Source organism: Trichechus manatus, unplaced genomic scaffold (genome assembly GCF_000243295.1).
Source record: "Trichechus manatus latirostris isolate Lorelei unplaced genomic scaffold, TriManLat1.0 scaffold00002, whole genome shotgun sequence".
NCBI classification, from domain to species: Eukaryota; Metazoa; Chordata; class Mammalia; order Sirenia; family Trichechidae; genus Trichechus; species Trichechus manatus.
Window position 1 is genome coordinate 39383967 of NW_004443938.1, and position 6216 is coordinate 39390182.

Here is a 6216-nt window from a genome sequence, read left to right on the forward strand (position 1 = left end):
ATCTGAAAAATTATCTAAGATCACAGAGTCCATAAAGGTTGAAAGCCTAATCTGAGCCAAGTACATGCTCTTTCAGCTACACCACAACAGAACAGAGTATGAACTTGCTTATGCTAATGTTTAGATGGGTTTTTCATTGTTAGTAATATTTATACATACAATGTTGCGGTGCATAATTTGCTGATGTTATTCTCAGATGTTCACTTGAGGATGTTCAATGTTATGATTTATAAAGATATTGATAATGAAAAAGCAGTAGTAATGAAAACTAAAAAAAAAAAAAAATGAGGCATTCGACTTACTTCAAAACCAACTTAAGAGGAAGTCGTTGGAAAAGAACCTCATTGTAATTACCTGTATTTACTGCATTTTCCCCAAACCCCTGTGTTTACATTCAAACTATTTTAATCTGGGTAGTTCCACTCTTACCTTTTTGAAGCAGTAGGAAGAGTACTAAGAGTGTCTGTGTGGCACAAATAGTTAAGTGCTTGACTACTAGCCAAAAGGCTGGAGGTTCGAACCTCCCAGAGATGCCTCCGAAGACAGGCCTGGTGATCGGCTTCCAAAAGGTCACAGCCTTAAATGGGCCCCTATGGAGCAGTTATACCCTGCACGTATGGGGTCTCCATGAGTCAGAATCAACTCAACAGCCACTGATGACAACAACAGAAGAAAACTGGAGGAGTTTCCAGGAGATCTGACTCCAGTTCTGTGTCCTACCTCTTAGGATGCAATATTTAGCTTTGGACAAAACACTTAAGTTCTTCAAAAATCCTCAGGGTTAACACCCATTTTGTTAATCCGACAGGGTGACTGAAAAGAACATATGAGATTATGTATGGGAGAACAATTAATAAAACTCAAGTGTGTTACATAATACCTACAAGGACCGCCTAGCCAAACTATTACAAATATAAAATTTTCCTCTAAGAGCCAACGTTTTAATCAGTGGAAAAAGCTAATTGCCACGCATTGCTAAGGAGGGGATGGTTGTTCAGGGTTCTGAGAGCTGAACTCTGCATTGCTCATTGAAGTTTATTTCAACCCACTATGAATTAATCTTTTCCTAAATCCTTTTGCATTTTCTTTTTACTATCAATTTACACCTATATAGAATAAAGGAATTTCAGAGTTTGAAAGAATCTTAGGGTTGGTTTACTTCAATCAACCCTCATTTGAATAAATGAGCTAGCTGGGAAGCTCCCTAATTCCAATCTCACCTTTGAGTATTTCTGGCTTATTCTCCTACCCCTTAATCCTCATTCACCCCTCTTTGCAGACCTTTTCATTGATGGGATAGCCTGTTTTTATTATTGTTGTTGTTGGGTGCTCTGGAGTAGATTCCGACTCTATACGACAGAATAGAACGGCCCCATAGGGTTTCCAAGGAGTGGCTGGTGGATTCAAACTGCCAACCTTTTGGTTAGCAGTTGAGCTAGTTAAATTGAGGGTTTTGTTGTTTTGTTATTGTTTATAAGTTGAGTAGAAGGTCACTGCTGGGGAAATACCTATAAGATAGAGGGGAGAAAACAAATTTGCTTGAGAACCAGTCATGTGCCCAACAATATACAAGGGGCATACATATTAAGCCATTCCATTTATTCAGTAATATTTGTTAAGCACCTTGTATATACCAGGGGAGCCGTGGTAGCACAGTGGTTAAGAACTTGGCTGCTAACAAAAGGTTGGCAGTTCGAATCCACCAGACGCTCCTTGGAAACCTTATGGGGCAGTTCTACTCTGTCCTATAGGGTCGCTATGAGTCAGCATCTACTCGATGGCAACGGGTTTTGTGTTTTGGTTTTATATGCCAGCAGCCCTGGTGGCGCAGTGTTTAAGTGGTCAGCTGCTAACCAAAAGGTCAGTAGTAAGAACCCACCAGCTGCTCCACAGGAGAAAGATGAGACAGTCTGCTTCCATTAAGATTTATAGCCTTGGAAACCCTATGGGGAAGTTCTACTCTGTCCTACAGGGTCACTATGAGTTGGAATCGACTCGATGGCAATGGATTATTTATTTATTTATATACCAGGCACTGTACTGGGCACCAGGCATACTGTGGAGAACAAGACAGATAATATTCTTGTCTCACAGGGACAACTTTCTGGTGGAGAAACATAAATAGTAAACTCAAGCCAAAGTCAGATAATATAACTAATATGCAGATAATCAAAATAGGGTGAGTGACAAAGGCTGGCCACCTGGTAACTTTAGGTTTACTGTGTATGTGGTGTTTACTCTGAGATCTGAACGGCCAGAAGGCAGCCACATAAGCATCAGGAGGACAGCATTCCAGATGGAGGATACAGCAAAGGCAAAGTCCCCAAAGGCAGACATACGCTTGGCCTGCAAAAAGAACAGTGTGAGCCAAGATGGCAGGAGCCTGGCAGGCGAGGGGGAGAATGGAAGGAGAGAAGGTTGGAGAGGTAGACAGAGGCCTGATGAGAGAATTTTAGGCAGGTGAGAAATGTGAGTTGCATTGTCTGGTTTTCAAGGGACTCAAGGTCCAGAGATTCATCTGAGATTTAGGTAACTAAGAGCAGGAAATCCTTGACTAAAGGCTGCAGTGCAAGGGGAGGGGTAGACAGATGGTTCTAGAGGATTAGTTGGGTGTGGAGCATTATTCGAAGCCACATGAGGCAGTTCTGGGCCTCCAAAAAATTCTTTTGTATTTATTTTCTTCCAGATATCATAAAACTGTTCCATATTAAGAGCAGGAGACCTTTGAACTCATTTCTTACTTGAAAGAGTGGATATTCTAAATGGTCAAACAGACCCAAGGTTGTATTTGAATGGCATTAAGGCATAGCTCCACCACCTGTCTGTTAGTTTGACATACTGTGGTGGTTTGCGTGTTGCTGTGATGCTGGAAGCTTTCAAACACCAGTATTTCAAACACCAGCAGGGCTCACTTGTGGCGGACAGGTTTCAGCGAAGCTTCTGGACTAAGACAGATTGCGAAGAAAGGCCTGGTGATCTACCTCTGAAAATTAGCCAGTGAAACTCCTATGGATTGCAACAGAACATTGTCTATCTTCCTTGCTTCATCGGGAGGGATCAATAACTGAAAAGGACATTAATGTTTGGTGAAGTAGATGGCCAACGAGGGTATGCGAGACCCTCAGCAAGATGAACTGGCACAGTAGCCGTAACAATGGATTCAAGCATACCAACGATCATGAAGGCACAGGACCTGACAACAGTTTGTTCTGTTGTACATGGGGTCGCCATGGGTTGGAGCTGACTTGGCAGCAGCTAACAACAACAAGGCATAGCTGGGCCTTAGGAAAAGTAGCAATATCTATAAGGGTACCTTTGCTTTTGCTGTTCAACTTAGCATAATAAATATAGCCCATGGCTTCCCTGAGTACAGTAACACTGCTCATCTTTGGCATCTGTGATCATTAAGGTTATGTGTCATCTTGGCTAGGCCATAATTCTCAGTGGTTTGGCAGTTCTAATGTAGTTTGGCAGTCGTACGATGATGTAATCACTTCCATGATGAGATCTGATATAATGTGATCACCTCCATGATGGGATCTGCTTTGAGTAGCCAGTCAGTTGAAAGGGAGTTTCCTTGGACGTGTGGCCTGCATTGACTATAAGCAGACTTTCTGGCAAGGCTCTCCGGCATTTGCTGACACTGGATCCTGCAGCTGGCTCCTGTTTGTCTACCTCCGGTTCTTGGGACTTGAGCTAGCAGCTTACCTGTCTTCTTGCCCGCTGATCTTGGAATTCGTCCATCTTTGCAGCCTGTGAGCAAGAGCCCTGTTGTCTGACCTGATCTTGGGTTTGCCAGACCCTGCGGCTACATGAATCAGGAGAAACCTCTATCCTGACCCAAGGACTTGGGACTTTCCAGCCTCTACAACTGCTTAAGCTATTTCCTTGATATAAATCTCTGTCTATATATATTTATACGCTTTACTGGTTTTGCTTCTCTAGAGAACCCAGCCTAAGACAGCATCCTTGTTAGACCCAGGGCTTAGCCCCTGTCTGGCATTAAAGGGGCGCTCCATAGAAATACAAATGATTAAACATAATAAATACCATGATCAGTGGGAGCTTGTTCCTCTTCCCATGCCTGGAGGATAAGCTGAATGACCTAGAAAATGCTTCGTATACACTAGCTGGCCCTCTGCCTTTTTTCAATGACTCCACCCTCTCAATGGGCTCATTTTTACATTCTATTGTTTCTTATCCACCTTGAGCAACTAAACACACCTTTGAATTAGCTTTTGGCTTACTCGCCACTTTTTCACCCTAAGCTTCAGCCTTTACTTCAAACACTCAGTAAATAAGTCTGTACTTCGTTATCATGGCATTTATTTCTTTGATACAACACATTCTGGAGCATTGTCTGTGCGGGGATGTTTGAAGAACAAAGTGGATAATTTTTTCAGGCCTTTAATGGAATGCCCATCACACAGACCTCCCCTTGGCCCAGTAGATTAAGTCACTCATGCTGTCTGTGCCCTTTAAACACAGCACATAGCCACTCCATTCATTATTTTGATTTGTTGGAGCACTTTGTGTTGTGTGGCATAGTAGTTAAGAGCTACAGCTGCTAATCAAAAGGTTGGCAGTTCAAATCCACCAGACGCTCCTTGGAAACTCTATGGGGCAGTTCTATCCTGTTCTATAGGGTCACTATGAGTCGAAATTGGCTCGACAGCAACGGGTTTGGTGATTTTTGGTTTGTGTTGTGTGGCGCATTCTGTTTTAAGTTGTGATGTGTGTGAGGTGGGGTGATGAACATAGAGTCACATCATATTCTCTGTGTAAGATTCCAACCTGAGCAAGACTCTTTCTAAATGCTTTATTTCAATTGTCTTCACAATTTGTATGAAGTAAATACAGAGAAACCTATGAAAGCCGGAACTTGATGGGACTGCCTTGTTTTTCCGGGTCTCGCAAGGTTTCCTCCTTGACAGGGTGCAGTATTACCACTTTTCTCTCACTCGTTTTAGTGGAAAACATTTGAATTTTCCTTCTCTGACAGGTTTCTGCATTACACAGATTCTGGCTTTCGCAAGTTTTACCGTATTAGTATTCACCACGCATCTGATAGTTTGTCATACTGTGGTGGCTTGCTGGAAGCTATGTCACCTGTACTGCAAATACCAGCAGGGTCACCCATGGTAGACAGGTTTCAGCAGAGCTTCCAGGCTAAGACAGACTAGGAAGAAAGGCCTGATGATCTACTTCAGAAAAGTAGTCAATGAAAACCCTATGGATCACAACAGAATATTACCCGATATAGTGCTGGAAGATTCGACCCCTAGTTTGGAAGGCACTACATGATAGCTGTAACAATGGACTCAAAAATAGTAATGATCATGAAGATGACACAGGACCAAGCAACATTTTATTCTGTTATATATAAGATCACCATGAATCGGAGCGGACTCAGCGGCAACAAGAACAACAAGTATTAGCATCCCCATTATACAGATGATGAAGTTAAAGTTTAGAGGATACCTTGTCTAAGGTGTCACAGCTCTTGGGCCTGAGTTGTAGCCAGTGAAGCCCTGACATCAGTATATTACTGGCACCCTTGAGCTTGCTGTGGAAAGTGATGTAAATATGTACAGCATTGACTTGGGATTGAAACCAAAAGGAAGGTCACTAAACTGTTTTACATTGAAATGCTGCCAACTGACCTTCTGCCAGCCATCCCTGTCCTTGGTTCTTCCTTTGTTCTTCCTTTGTTGCTGCAATTTGTAGGAAGGATTTACAGGAAACAGCCCTGGGGGGAGGCCTGAGCTTCTGTTGCTTCTCTCTAGATTGATTATAGGGTCATAAATGGGATAGATTTGGGGAGAGATGTAAACTGAGCAAATTCAGGCTTTTCAGGTTTCGCTTTGACAAAAGACGCCTGGCAGAAATCTAGGCTGTTATCTACTATTGAGGCTTTGTAAATAAGGTGGGGGTAAAAAAGAACCCCTTATACCACTTCACATAGTTACCACTCTGAAATGTGTGTTCCGAGAAGGATTTGGGCTGCAAAGGAATTCTAAGTCCAATGCTGCCTGAACTCAGAGGCGAGGCTGCTGGTCTTGCAGGGGAAGCCGTGCCTCAGGTCAGTTCCCTCTGCAGAGAGAAGCGAGTGGAGTGAGACAAGGCTAGATAAAGTGGGGAGGCTCCTCACCTAAAGTTCTCTGACCCATTCCTCGCTGCAATTCCTGACATTTCATCATCACCATTTAGTTTTTT